The following is a 15923-nucleotide window of genomic DNA, read 5'->3' on the forward strand; positions in this document are numbered from 1 at the left end:
ACCCCTTGGCTTGTGGCAGCATCACTCCCGTCTCTGCCTCCGTCTTCACGTTGCTGTCTCCTCTGTGTCTTCTCCCCTGTTCTTCCCTTGTGAGGATACTTGTCATTGGATTTAGGGCCCACCCTAATCCATGAGGATCTCATCTTGAGATCCTTAGCTTAATTACATCTGCAAAGACCCTTTTTCCAAATAAAGGTTACGTTCACCGGTTCTGAATGGACATATCACTTGGGGGCCACCATTCAACCCCCCACAGTGAGAGTCTGGCAGATGGAGAAGGGAAAAGAGAGTGTATCGAGCTGAAGGGACAGCACAAGCTAAGAATCGTTGCTCAGGGAACAATGACATTACTGCTGCAGGGTCTGCTGATGGCAACAGAGGGGCCTGCAGTTAGGTGGGACCAGACCACAAAAGGCCTTCTGTGTGTCATAGTAGATTTGCCCTGTCGGCAGCAAGTGGGCCACTGGTTGTTCATGAGCAGTGAACGAGCATCATAAAATGTGTTGTAGGCAGATCATCCTGGCTACAGCCTGGAGTTGTATTAGAGGCAGACAAGAATGGAGGGAGGGGGGCTTCCCTGGTGGCGCAGTGGTTGAGAGTCTGCCTGCCAATGCAGGGGACACGGGTTCGAGCCCTGGTCTGGGAAGATCCCACATGCCACGGAGCGGCTGGGCCCGTGAGCCACAGTTGCTGAGCCTGCGCGTCTGGAGCCTGTGCTCCGCAACAAGAGAGGCCGCAATGGTGAGAGGCCCGTGCACCGCGATGAAGAGTGGTCCCCACTTGCTGCAACTAGAGAAAGCCCTCGCACACAAACGAAGACTCAACACAGTCATAAATAAATAAATAAATAAAAGAACGTGAATTTCTTTAAAAAAAAAAAAAATACCTGCATTTAAAAAAAAAAAAAAAAAAAGAATGGAGGGAGGGAGATAATCATTCAATAAGTAGTGATAAAGCACCTACTGTGTGTCAGGCATGTTTCGAGAGATTTGGAGTATAGCAATGGAGAAAAGGAGTTAAGCTGCTGCTGCTGTATTAGGTCTTAAAACCAAAGGAAGGAAAGAAAAAAAAAGCAAAGAAAGAAAGATTTATCATATTAAATAGCAATAAAAGCGGAAAAGGAAAATAAGGCAGAGAAATGGGTACAGCGAGAGATGGAAGGTTTCTGTACAGGAGGTTCAAGGACGACCTCTCTGATGAGGTGAAGTTTGAGCAAAGCCTGAAGGAAGGGAGGGAGGGAGCCATAAGGTTTCTGAGGGAACAGTGTCCTAGGCAGAGGGAATGGAAAATGCAAATGTCCTGAGGCAGGAACATTCTTGGCAGGTTCAAGGAACAGCAAGGAAGAGAGTGTGGCTGGAAGAGACTAAGAGGGAAGAAGCAGTAGGTGAGAGCATCAGAGAGGAAGTGGGTTGGAGGCCCTGGTAAAAACCTGGCTTTTACTCTGAGTGAGATGGAGAGATTTGGGAGCATTTTAGGCCAAGAAACATTGTTGGACTTAAATGTTTTAAAAGGGTTGCTCTGGAGGAGAGATTAGGGGCCAGGAGGAGAGTGCAGTAGGAGGGTACTGTGATAGTAAGGATGAAGGGTGACACTAGCTTGAAGCGGGGTGTGATTGGTGACTTGGTGAAAAGCAACCAGATTCTGAATCTATTTTAAATGTAGAGTTGATACAATTTGCAGATGGATCGCCTATGGAGTAGGAGAGAGAAAGAGTCGAAAAACTGACTCCAAAGTTTAGGCTCGAGCAACTGGCAGGATGGGGCTGTCATTTACCCAGAGAGGGGGGCAATGAAACAACCGGGATGGGGTCGAGAGGTTGGGGACATGCTAGTTATTGGTGGTTTGGGAAAAGTTAAGTTATTGAACCTTGCTTTGTGCCAAGCACTGTTCCAAACCCCTCACGGGTATTAACTCCATTGGAACTCATAGCTGCCCCATGAGATGGGAACCATAGTCACCCCACTTACAGGCGAAGAAACTAAGATACTGAGAAGTTAATTAACTCACCCAGGGTCCCCCAGGTAGTGAGCTGCTGAGCTGGGATTGAGTCCAGACATGTTCCTGACAATTACAAAGGACTGCCACTAGCTCTTTGAGAGGTTGAGGGGAGGCGGTGGGGGGAAGGGATATTTATTTAGGAAAAAAACACACAGAGGAGATACTGACTTGCCTCCACCCAGCCTCCCCTGGGCCACCACACCCATCTAGATCTTTTGGCCTTTGGGAGAAACTCTTAATCCTCCAGCCCAGCCCCCTCTAAGATCCTCTTGCCAGGAGGGTAAAGGGGCACTCCCCTACGCTGATCTTAAGCGTATTTACCATTTCCTCGTGTTCTGTTTGTGACATGCTGGCTTTATTTCTATCTACTTCAAAAAATACACTGCAGGAAAAAAATGACTCGGTGGAAATGTTTAAGTTTCCGGGCCCCAAACCATTTCTAAATATTATTTTTAAAGAAGAAAAAAAATAATGAAAAGTGGCCTAAGCTCTGCATAGCTGAGAAGGCCTGTCCAACGGGGCGAGGGAGGATGGGCGGGTGGGGAGGAGGAGGAGGAGTAGGAGGAGGAGGGCCAGCGGCTGGCCTCGCATCCCCTCCCTGGTAGCAGCTGCAGGGCTGACTCCTTTGCTTCATTTGTTTGCCTGGTAGGGATTCATGACGGAGGCTGCCTTTTTCTAAGGGCCTCTAGCAAGGACCCTACAAAAGGGGTCACCTCTTCTCTTAGCTTCATCAGATTTCAGATTTGGAAGGCCTTTGGGATTCAAGGCCCGGGGCCCAGGCTGTGCAGCCTCCCCCGGATGCCCTGTTCCCGTGCAGCTCTCTGCAGCCCTGCTGCTCATCTTGGAATCTGTTCGGAGAGAGAGCTGGCCAATGATTCCAGGAACTCTGGAGGCCCGTGGCATCACACCCGTTCACACTGAAGCAAAAGGTTAACGGGAACGAGTGAGAGGCCGGCATTCAGGACTAAGTTTAAATTCTATAATTTTTATCTGTTTGAGGTCCATTGAAGTCCTCAGAGGCAGTTCAGCAGAGATCTGTAGGGCGGGCCTTGTTCGATTAAAGAGTTGGGAATAATTTGTGACTGGCTTCTTGACAGCACAGCCAAGCCCCTTTGTTTGGCTGTCAAGATCCTGCATGGGCTAAACCTGCTTATTTGCTTTTTATTTCAAAATGTCTTGGATATTGGATGCTATTATGGGTCAGGTAATTCACCGGACGCTTTCCCATTCATTGCTTTAATCCTCACCCCAATCCTGAAGCCAAAATGTTATAATACTTATCCATAGACGAGGAAACTGAGGCACAGAGAGGTCACCTTGCCGCCGGTGTCACAGCCAACGAGGGCTCCGTGTCCAGTGCTCCTCTGGGACCCCACCTGCGCACCTCTGGTTTCCCCCTTTCTCTGCCTCGTCTGCCCTCCCACCACCACCATTCCAGCTGCCTCAGCCAAGCTCTGCTCTGTCCCAACGCTGCGTCTGTGCTCCTGGGGCTGCTCCAATCAGGCACTTGATGTTAGTCAAATCCAAATCCCCAAGCCCTGCCCTGGGCCCCTCTTCATTCTCCAGAAAAGCACATAGCCGGAACCCCAAAGGCCACGAGGAGGCGAGAGCGCACTAAATCACCTCTGCCGAGAGACGGGGCACCCAGGACATCATGGAAGTCGAGAGAAAGGTCTCCGGCAAGTCCCTATTCTTGTCTCTGAATTATCGTTTCTTTTTATGCTTTCTCAGGCTAACTGCAATCCCAAAGGTGGGCAGGTGGCACAGCCTTACCTGAGGTCTTGATAGGAATGCAGAATCTCAGCCCCACTCCAGATCCACTGAATCAGAATGTGCATTTTAACAAGACCCCAAGCGATTCGGAGCACACGTAACGATGTCGGAGGTACGCTGCTCCACCAGCTGGCGGTACTTCCTTTGCGCCCATGGCCAGGTCCCAGGCCAGGGCAGGGAGCAGGGGTTCGCCACAGCTGTGCACTACTCTGCCGCCTCGCTGCTAAGGCCCTCTCTTGGTTTGTGTCCCTTGGATCTGGTGAGGGCACAGTGGAGAATGACTCCCACTATTGGTAGGTGACCCCAGCTGCACAGCTGGCCCTTCAGCTTCTGCTCAGATAGGCCCCCCGGGTGTGGGTGTGATCCCCCCCAATCCTTCTTTCCCAGATCTCCGCCTTGTCTGCCCTTGGCGCTGAGAGCCCTCTCAGCCCAGAGCAGAGACGAGATGATTTGTAGGCATGGGGACCAGCTCTGCTCACTTTGCCATCTTGAGCGCTGGGCAAGGCAGCCCCACCTGGTGAGCGGAGGAGGCTCTGCCTTTCTGAGCAGCGTGAGGGCAGCTGTCACGAGAGGTTGCAGCTGGAGTTTGACCAGCTCTGCATGTCAATGTGTCTGGCTGTACTTGACCCTGTACGGCAGGCTTCCTGCCCCATCAGTTGACTGTACTCCTGGCCCCAAAGGTGGGAGTAAACAGGTACCTCTCCACTCACAGCTCAGCTCTTTTCCTTATCAGCCTCGGAGCCCCTAATGAATGGGTGTGGCTGGGCTGAGAGCACGATTGAGGGATGAGAAAGAAAACAGGTCCACCGAGCAGTTTGCAAGATGGGAGCTCAGATTACAGGCTTCTTAATCACAGCGCCGAAGAGAAGCTTCATGCCTAAAGGGAACCAAGGAGAAAAATAGTTCGTGCCTTTGGAAACCTTTCAACAGAGATTCCTCTGACAAGATAACTGACCACAGAACCCTAGTTTTATTTCTTTATGATCCTTCATTTTAATTTGTATGCTCGATCAGGAGGCTAAGTGCCAGAGCACCCACATGTGCCCTGAGAGCTACCTCTCTCAGGGACTGTGCTATGCCCATAAATGCATTATCCCCTTGTGTACCCAGAATCACCTTATTCTCCCATTTTACAGGTGAGGAAAAGAACAGTACCAAACCCAGGGACCACAGCCAGTAGGAGCCAGTATCCCAATCTAGCTTTCTGCACCTTTCTGCATCACCATGTTCTACTACATTCCAACAGAGCAAATGGGCTGTTGTAGGACTTTGTGGAGCTCCATTTATCAAAGACATGGGTCCTTCTTGTAGAACTCGTGTTTTAATTGTAAAAACGTAGGTGCATTTCTAAACGGTAAAATGCCCTGGGGACGCTGCCTTTCCTTGGGCCTCTGCTCCCGCTTCCACCGCCCTCATGGCCCCTTGTGCACAGTGCCCGGGATGCCAGCTGAAGACCAGCAGATGTCACTGTGAAAAGAGAGCACGAGAAAAGCAAAGCCAACTGCCTTGCCTTGCTTATTAGTGCATGAACACAATGATGCCCTTGATGTTTTTCAGAGGGAGGGGTGTTCAGGCCAAGTCCATTAGGCATGTGAACTAGTCTCCACACAAAGGCCCAACTGAGATGAGAGCATCCATTTATTCTGAGGAAACCTGTCCTGTGTCAGCCATGATCTGGGGGAGAAAAGATATCCATATGCTGTATGGGAAAGTCCCATTACACACGCACACACACACACTCTCTCTCTCTCTCTCTCACACACACACACACACACACACACACACACACAAAATCTGGCTATCCTGACACTAGGCAATATGAATTCTCCTGTGAGAAACAGAGTTTCCATGTCTCTCTTCGGAAGCCAGCTGTGTTAATTTCCTATTGCTAGTTTAACAAATTACCACTAACTTTGTGGCTTTAAAACAACACAAATTTATTATCTTCTGGAGGTCAAGGTCTAAAATTGAGGTGTCATCAGGGCTTCTGGAGGCTGTAGAGGAGACTGTTTCCTTCTCTTTTTCCAGTTTCTGGAGGCTTCCCGCATTCCATGTCTCATGGTCCCCAGCTGGCCATCAATCTCATCACCGCGACCTCTGTTTTCATTGCCACATTTCCTTCTCTCCCTCTTCGGCCTCTCTTCCATCTTTAAGGGCCCTTGTGATTACATTGGGTCCACCTGGGCAATCTGGAATAATCTCCCTATTTTAAGGTCCTTATTTTAATCACATCTGCAGAATTACTTTTGTCGTATAAAAGAACACATTCACAGATTCAGCGACTTCCAGAGGGCCATGAGTCTGCCTACCACACTAGCCTTTGTAAAAGCAGATAACACATGAGATTTATTAATAACCGCAGACATAGTTTTAGTCATTTACATTACTACAAAAGGATAGCAAGAAATTCCAAATATAGAAATTTGAAGGTGAAAGCTGACACAAAGGAAAGGAGGGGAGGGAGAAAAAGAAAATGCGAAATACATCAAGACCAGGTGTGTAGAAAGACAAGGAAGACTGGTGTCTTCAGGAAGACTTACAGAGAAGGGGGGTGGGAAAAGGAGGAGGGGAGGGGGAGAGAGGGAGAGAGAGGAGAGACACTTAAGGCAGGATGGAGGGAAGGAGAAGTGTTACAAGTGGAGGGAACAGCATGGACAAAGGCCTAGAGGCAAGATGGAGTCACAGACACCTCATTCCTCCTGCTGCTGTAGTTGGTGGTTTGCAGGTGGGTCTCCTTTGGTAGACACTGAGCTCTTTGAGAGCAGGGAATGTGTCCTCCCTTCTGGGCACCCCCGAGGGCTTAGCAGAGGCCCTGAGCTCTGCAAGTCTCACCCAGCCTTAACTAGGGGGACTCTTACCATTCAATGTCCAGGATCAGTTGAACAATTGATTCCTGGCCATGTGAGCCTCTGTGTCCTCAAAGATCCTGTTCCCGCTACCCTCAAAGCCTGAGAGGAAGGGAGAGGGCACAGCTCAGGCTGTCCACATGGGCTCTGGCGCAAAGATTTAAACTCGGTATACATCATGGATAATTTAAACCCATCAGCAATAGCAGATAACCCTTACCGAGCTCTCACCACACATCCTCCCAGCAGTCCTGCAGGCCAGGAACTGATGTACCCCCACTCTACAGTGAGAACACTGCAGCTGGGGTCTCCCCCTCAGATGCCCCAAATCAGGTCTGAGAGTTTCTTCTTGAAGGGCCGCATCCCTTGGCCAAGAAGAGGCAACCCTTCAACTGACAGCAGTCACATCCGCAAGGATATGGGTGAGGGTAACAGAGAATGTTGGACTCTCAGTTTGGGGGTTTGGATGGGGGGTGGTGCTCATCTCAGTTCCTGAAATAAACCCCCTCTTTGTTCCATCTGCATTAGTTCAATCCAGTCATTTTTTTTTCCTTCACGATTCAACTTTATTCCAAAAAGGATTTGAGGAAGCTTAAAATATATAAGCTAATACAAGATGATAACCTATATGTAGTCAAGGAAGTCAGAGTACAGTGGAAAATAGAGAGAGGGAAAATCAGATTTTATCCAGAGCAATGAGGCCAATGGGCTCACACCTGCTACCTGGACGTGGGCTACCATTGTGACTCTGAGCTTTCTATAAAATGAACCCCCTTCAAAGTTTCAGAAATCTCTTATTGCTTTATAATATGTACTTAACATAAATATCTCACAGGTAAAATGCCTTATTGCTTGGAGAGCTTTTTCATCACAGCCTGCCCACATCTAGTTCTCACATAGTGGCCTTCAATATTAGGGAGGAAGCCCAGAGGTCAATTAGCTTAAGAAGAACAGAATGTGGGCACTTATTCTTTGTAGTTCCAGAATATGGATGGGTGGATGGATGGACAGATGGATGAACGATGGTTGGATGATGGATGTTGGATGGACGGATGAATGAATAAATGGATGGTGGATGGATGTTGAATGGATAAGTGGATGGATGGATGGATGAATGCAGTGGTAAGAGCCTGAACCTGCCTGCCTATGTGCCTGGACATCTAGCACCATCTTTTCTCCTTCCAGAATCAGGCCAGCTCCTTCCTGGATCAGAGGGACCCAGCTGGAAAAGTTCTGTGACTGTCTGGGTTCCTCCCAGTGTCTGAGCTGAGGATATGGATGGAATGCGAGGCTTTAGGAAAAGGGATCGTGTTTTTAATCTTGCTTTTTAAATTATTATTCTGAATGTGACTTCCTGTTTCCTCCACATCATACAGGCCTTGGGTATGGGTGGATCTCCCAGGAAGTGCTGCCCTTGGCCTCTAGGCTGGGAGTGTCCTATTGTTTGTTAGGTGATGGGGAACCAGCCATCCTATGCCCTGTCCAGAAGCCTGCCCAGTAACAAAGCATTGATGAGGTGGGAGGGCATCTGAGCTGTTCTTGGGATCTGAGCCTTCCCAGGACTTGCAGGAATTGCTACAACTCTCCCAGCCCAGGTTTCTCTGAGTCTGAAACAACTTTTCATGGTGAATAAGAGCCAAACTGCCAGAGTTGGAATCTCTTCTGTTTACTAGCCATGTGACCTTCCTCAAGTTAGTGAACTTCCCTGTGCCCCAATTTTCATCAGTAATAGTATCACTTACCTCAAAGGTTTGTAATGAGGATGAAATGAGTTAATTCATTGGCAGCAATTAACACGGTGCCTGGCCCATTGTAAGCAACTCAATAAAAGTCGTGTAAGACAGGTAAAACCAAAATTGCCTTGCTCCCCTCTTAGGTTTGCTGTAACAGTCAAACGAGTCATTTGTGCAATAAATTATTGGGCAATTTCTACATCCCCCGCCTGGAAGTTGGGCCTAAAGGTGAGCTACCTGCCGTCGGGAGCCCTTTTGTGAAAGGACTTTGCAAACTGTGGGGTTGTACAGATAAGAGGGAGGGTTGTGGGCTCACCTATGTTTGAGCCCCTGAAACAGACGTTTTTAAAACAGGACCAGCAGCGCAACCTTCTTCAGTTGAAGTTTATGCAGAACCCAAATTGATAAAGCAATAAAAGCAGGGTAGCTCTGGCAAGATGCCTGGGGGATGTAGCAGGGTGCTGGCTCCTGCTGGTCCTGCTGGCTCTTTTCCTCTCTGCTCCAGCCCCAGCCCCTAGTGGCCCATAAGGCACCTTCCAGAAACCCCTTGGCTGCTCAGAACACAGATGAAACCCTCCGACCTGGAGTGGCTTGTGTCTTTCTTTTGGCTCCGCACATGTCTCTCTCTCTCTCTCTCTAATTAATATATTATTTTTTAGGGTACTTTTATGTCACAGCAAAATAAAGGCAAAGTACAAAGCTCCCATATAACCCCATCTCCCCACTCCCAGCCCCACAGCCTTCCCTATCAACATCCTGCACAGGTGGTACCTTTGTCACAATCAAGGAACCTGCACGGACGTAGCGTGATCACCAAAAGTCTATAGTTTACGTTAGGGTTTACTCCTGGCACCCCAGTCTCTTTTAAACACACACCCTGTCGGCATGGCGGGTACGTGTCTGGATGCTGGGGTCCGGGGGCGCCCAGCCGCACGGCCAGGCAGCAGCGGTCATGCTGAGAGGAGATGCCTGCTCTGGAGCCGTGGCTTTCCTGTTCTCCTCAGAGCCTCTGTCTGGAATTTCCCCAGCACCTTCTACGCAAGGAATAGTTAAGCTCTCCAGGCCACAGTAATGATTATGATCAGGGCTTACCCCGATCCCTATGTGCCCTCTGTTTTCTGGAACTTTTCCCTAAAGACCCCTCCGCCCACCATAAAATTTTCATATTTAATATCAAACATGGTCCTCTCCTTTGTGACTTTTGGGCCACCTCCTGTGCCATTCCTTCATCCTCAGAATACCGCCCAGAGGAGAGACTAGGGTGGAGGCACCAGATGGCTGTGTGCCCTCCACCGAGCAAAGCTCAGAACGGGCAACTCGTAGTCATTGCCTGAGACACTGGGGCTGCTAGTGCCCACTTGACTGTTCTGGCTGACTTCCCTCCACAGTAAATATGTACAACACGTAGACACACACACACACACACACACGCTGAGGTTTTCAGCACTTACATGGATTTGCATTTATATTCAAACTCCCACTTGGGTAAACTTGCTTTAAGTCCTCTGTGCCTCTATTTCCTCATCTGTAAAATGGGTATAATCATAGTACCTCCTCATATGGCTCTTATGAAAGTCAAATAAGATAATACATGTAAAGTGCTTAGGACAATGCCTGGCACTGAGTGAATATTCAACAAATGATAGTTTTTGTTTTTGCACTTACCATTACTACAAATGCATAATATATGTATATGTACTATATTATATTACATAAAAATTTTTTGAGACAAACAGTGCTGTAATGAATCAGCTCTAAAAGGGGCAGCATCAAAGGTGGCAATGGAACGATTCACATATTTATTACCCGTGAGCTTAATCACAACAGCTTTCATGTACTGAGTGCCTGGGATGTGCCGGGCACTGTGCTTTAAATATCATTTTCTTGAATCTTAGCAAAGCAACCATTAGGGTAGGCTTAGTTTTTATTTTCTCTTTCGGGGAACTAAAGCCGTAGGCCCATCAGCTGGCAGCTCCAGCTGCCTCTGTATCAGCCGTCGGGGGACCCCGCCCTCTGTGCTGCCCCTACCCCAGCCCTGTCAGCAGAGTGCTGGCCTCTCCACCCCCATGTTCTCTGAGCTGTTTGCTTTTGTGCTCCCCACTTTATTTGACAGCCCACACACAGCTACACGGCTTGTGGGCGTCTCTCCAGGCTACAAAATTTTTACAAGCAGCACACAGTGGAAACATTGGCAGGTTTTTTTTCCTCCTTATTTTCCAAAATACAGCCCTGCACCCTGTGTATGTGTCCACATTTAGGCATATGTGTCCCTGTTGGTGTCCAGAAGCTCAGGGCACGTGGTGTCTGGATATTTATATGTGTGTATCTTAGCGTGAGCCCACTTCTCTTGATCAGTATGCAAAGATAACCATTTCTGCCTCTGTGTGTGTGTGTGTGTGTGTGTGTTTGTGTGTGCGTGTGTGTGGTGTTTGTGGCTCTCTGGGCTGGTCTACCTCCCCCAAGCAGTGTCCAAAGGCTCACTTGCCCCTGTGCGTGTGTGTTTGTGAGCCTGGGTTCATGCCTGCATCTCTCCCAAGGGTGTCCAGAGACACGTGTAAACTATCCTTCACTTGTGTTGTTGAGACCCTCCTAGGATACTTTGGCCGGCAGAGCAGGGAGACTTGGGAGAGGAAGTGTTTAGTCTGGAAGGCAGGCAGGCTGGCAGTGGAGACTCCCTGTGGAGCACCCAGGCGGCGAGCCGGACCCCAGGGCCGCTTCCAGTGCCCTGGATGATGGCGGGGACAGAGCTGTCCCAATGCCAAGCCTGGATCCAAGGTGCTGGGTGTTCTTGCTTGGGCAGTGCTGGGCTCAGGTTGGCTCCTCTGGCCTGGGTGCTGAGCCGGCTTTCAGCCAACCCCAGCCCTGTTGAGGCAGGTTCCTTATTTTTCTTGTTTTCCTTTTCTTGCTTCTTTTCAGTCCTCAGAAACATAGATTTTTATGCTGAATTGAGAGGCTGTTTTAGCGTAGGCATATGGAGAGAGCATGAAGATTTGGTGTCCTGGCTCTGTCATATGCTAATCATATAATATGCAGATGGGGACAGTTACTAAACTTCAGAGCCTCAGTCTCCTCATCTGTGAAATAGGTGTAATAACATTACGTTGCAGCCTTGTTTAGGAGCCTAAATGATAAAATCTATGGAGACAACCTTGCAGGTTCTCCATCACTTTTCATTCCCTTTGTCTCTGTGGAATTTTCTGGGTAACAGCTTTATGACTGGACCAGCAAGCCATGAATTTCTAGGAAAAGAGCTTTTTATTTTTAATGACCTAGTTGAGGGGCAGGAAGGAGGGCTTAGCTTTGCAAATGTTTTCTTTTAGCTTGTTGTAACTTGAATTTAAACCTTTATATTTCATTTCAGTGAGTGTTAGAGGGCATTTAAGGTGGATGGTGGCAGCTGGAGGAGGGGCAGGATGAACTTTCTGCAGAAAGCATGCACCTGCCTTCCCAACAGGAGCAGGTTCATGAGCCGGTATCCAGCCCATTGGGGTGCATCAGCTATTAGCAGGCTGGTAATGGGGATAACAGGCTGCTTGCTACTTTGCTCGCTGTACAATGCTTGGACACTGTCAGGCACTGTTCTAGGCAGTGAGGTTTCCACAATAAACAAGACAGACACAGGTCCTGCCCTCAAGGAACTTCCAGTCTCGTGGGTGGAGCCAAGGAAATCCATATCAGCTAATTTTCAGATCATGAAAACGGTTAAATACGGGAGTTGTGATAAAGGATGAATGGTGAGATGTGGGGTGCCACTTACATAAAGGTGGCCCTAGGAAAGGCCTCCCTGAGGAGACAGCTTTGGTCCAGACCTGAAAGATAAAAAGACAGCAAAACAAAGATCTGGGACAGGAGGCAGGGGTGGGAGGAGCTTCTGAAGTCCTCCTCCTCTTCTGAGGACAAATCCAAGTCATTACCGTGGCCGTCAAGTCCCTGTACGATCTGACTTGCTCCTCCGTTACTCTCCCGTGGTCACTGCACTCCAGCCACACTGGCACACATACACCTCAGGACATTTGCACTTGCTGTTTGTTCCACCCAGAGCACTCTTCCCACAGATATCCGCATGGCTATCTCACTCCTTCCTTCAAGTCTTGCTTAAAGGTCAACATCTCAATGGGCTCTGCATTCTCCTTTACCCTAGGCTATTTTCTCTCTAACATACTCGTAATTTACTTATTTGTTGTTTTTTGTCTTTCTCTCCCTCCTGGATGGTAAGACCCATAAGGGCAGGTATTTTTGTCTGGTTTTATTTTTTGATGTAAACAAGTACCTAGAATGGTGCCTGGAACATAATAGGTGTTTAATAAATATTTTCTAGAGGCATGGATGGGACCCTGGGGACTCAAGGCTCATCCTCATCACTGGAAGAAGCAATGGGTACAGTCTGAGTCTCTACCGTGGGCCTGGCCCTGCGCTAAGCTGTGGTGATGGGGAGCCCCAGATTTGACAGGGAGATGGGGGCCAAAGAAAAATTAGCCGAAAAGTCCAGAGTCAAGTTGGGGAGAACAAGGTTCTGAGGGGAGGTACATGGGTACCCTCTGAGGACCATGAAAAATCTGAGAAGGGGAGAGTTAGAGGTGGAAGAGGGACTGAGATGAGTGGCGAGAGGAAGAGGATGGCCTCTCTGGGACCAGAAGGATAGAGACCCATCTTGGCTAAAGCTAAGGGGTTGGGCTGGCAGGAAAAGGAAGGAAAGATCCACCACTACCAACACACACACACACACACACACACACACACACACACACACATTCTTATAATGTGGTCCCAGGTATCCATCTATGGAAGCACATTGATGTTCTCACAGACCTGAATTCATATTCACCTCTGCTCCTTACTCTGTGTGTATTCTTGGGCAAGTTACTTAACAGATCTGTGCCCTTTCTCTGATCCGAGGCTTAATATTTCCTACCTCACAGGAGTATTGTGGGACTGAAATGTGATAATTTAATTATTAAAAACATAGGCTTTGGAGTCAGGTCCAAGTTCAAATTCTGGTTCCAATTTTTATGAGCTGTGTGTCCTTGGGAAAGTGACTTAACCTTTCTGATCCTCAGTTTCCCTAATTGTAAAATGGGAGTAACGTCAACCTTATAATACAGTTATGGAGATGAAATGAGACAATAACTAGAAAGTAGAATACATGCCATATGGGATGTGAAAAGACTCAGCACGTGGCCCGGCACGTAGTAGGTCCTCACATGCAAAAAGGGTGTTTGAAGAAGGTGAGACTGGCTGAGGTGTGTAGGATCAGTTGGGGACCAAGAGACTCATGTGTGTGCTGGGCCAGGGCTCTGTTGGCTTGGGGGCCATGCCGGCCATGGGAATGGAAGGTTTTCCATGGTGAAGTTCTCTGGTCACAGGCCACAGGAGCTGCAATTCTGATCTTATCAGTACCAGCAAAAGGAAGCAACTTGTGCAGAGGACAATGTGCTCTGGACCTTTATGCGAGGCTTTTTCCCAAGTGGAGGGTGGACCATAGTTGTCTCCAAGGTCCCTTGCCGCAGTGACAGCCCACCTGTCTCCAGGGCTTCCAAGGGGGTAGCCTGGCACAGAAGGAAGCCTGGTGCGAGAGGGTCTCCTCTTGGGCCCCAGTCTCCCTCTCTGTGCCCCGAGGGTGACAGCCAGATGGGAGGTGCTAGTCCTGCCTGCAGGGTGAGAGCTTGGGCTCTGGAGCCAGGGAACCCACGTTCCAATCCCAGCACTGCCTGTGTCATCTTAGACAAATTCCTTAACCTAAGCCTCTGTTTCCTCATCTGCCAAAATGAGATAATGGTAACCCGTGGCCACTGAGTCCGTGGGGAGGCTGAAGTGAGTTTATGCTTGTGAAATGCTCTGCATGGGGCCGGCACAGGACAAACACCCAATAAACGATTGTTACTTTCATCACGCCTGGGGAGAGTCTCCTACTGCTGACACCCTTGGAGCCGGTGTGTCTCCCTCCCACTCTGCCCCTGGGGTTTGGCTCCCTGGATGCTCTCCGTCCTGGTCAGGAAGTGCCTCGCGGCCCGAGGCAGCCGGGGAGTTGGACTCGTCAGGCGGGAGAGGTGCCAGTGGACATTATGTTCCTTCCCAGGAATGGGAAAGCGGGAATGTTCCAGGGCAAGGAACAGGGCTCTGGGGCAAGCATGCCGGGAACATCCGCTCCCCCTTACCCACTGCCTGGAGCCTCACCAGCCCGTGCTGGGCCCTGTGGGGAGGAAGACACGTTGCAGAGGCGGCCAGGCCTGCACAGGGCCCCTGGCACATCTGTGCACACCTTTGTAGAGTGTACAGCGTCACACGTTCGCAAATAGCCCCACAGCCCTGCCCCCACACACAGACACACAGGCGTGCTCAGATATGCATCCAGACGTCCACACGCACATGGCCATGTACTCATCTGTGTTCATTTGTCCACATGTAACCCGCAGGTCCTGAAGTCCCAGCCCTGTGTGCACACACTCACATACACACAGGATATTTAATCACCCCCATCACTTACCCATACTCACCAATGCGCACCCGGTTACCTGCACAATCAGTGTTGACACCCATGAACACATATGTGAATGTACATACCATAAACATGCACACGCATGTAATTCCACACGCATAACTACATACACCAAAGTCCCCTGGCCGTTTGGCCTTCTGGCAGCATCCACCCCTATACTCTCCAAATAAAACAGCCCAAACCCTGTCCCTGCTACTCTGACAAACACCCTCTCCCCAGGACACCCAAGGCGTTCAGCTGCTCCCTCCAAGGTGTATCGTCTTCCTGGCCTTGCTCCAAGCACCTGAGACTACAGCCCTCTCTCCTGCGCCCATCTTCATTCCCAAATGCCACCGACATGGGATCTCGTGGCCACCAGGCTTTTGCGGAAAATAAAGGAGTGGGTGGAAAACAGCTCTTTTTCTTCCCAGAAACCAGGTGGCAATTCTCTGTCTCCATAGAGTGCACTCCCTGCCTATTTTGGGCTTCCATCTGCATTTCCTTGGTACACCCCTCTTTCCCACCCCTCTGAGCCGTCACTCATCAAGCCTCTGCAGCTCCCAGGGAGCAAAGCCCAAATGTCATATTGGGCGGAGAAATTTAGTCCTCTCTCTTTTCTCCTTCCCCTCCCAGGCCAGGAACCAAAGAGGCCCATTAAGACATTTTCCTAGACTACAACTACTACTACTACTACTACTAACAATAACAACAGTGTTAGTAATAAAGCTGTGTCAGAAAAGTTCCTCTCAGGTTAATTGTGCCTCTCTCCTAAAAGGCAGAATAGCTTCCGTGTTTGATGTTGATGGTATTTTTTTCATACGTATACACTCACACTCACACCCACACACACTCACACACAGCCCTGAGGAATTAATTTCCTTTTGCATGCTCTCCCCCTACGTCCCCCTCCCATCTTCAGGACAGTTGCTGGAAAGGAGGAGGCTGAGCCCCCAAAGAGATCCCAGAATGGTGGGCGTGGGGGGATGGGGAGGGGAGGGTGGGAAGCGCAAATCCTGTTAGGAAAGGGGGCCGGGAAGAGACCGGACTGATCTCAGCTTCGGAAGGCCCCGCGTGTTCACTAAATCATGCCCTGCACTT

The sequence above is a fragment of the Balaenoptera musculus genome, chromosome 8, assembly GCF_009873245.2.
Source record: "Balaenoptera musculus isolate JJ_BM4_2016_0621 chromosome 8, mBalMus1.pri.v3, whole genome shotgun sequence".
In the NCBI taxonomy this organism is placed as follows: domain Eukaryota; kingdom Metazoa; phylum Chordata; class Mammalia; order Artiodactyla; family Balaenopteridae; genus Balaenoptera; species Balaenoptera musculus.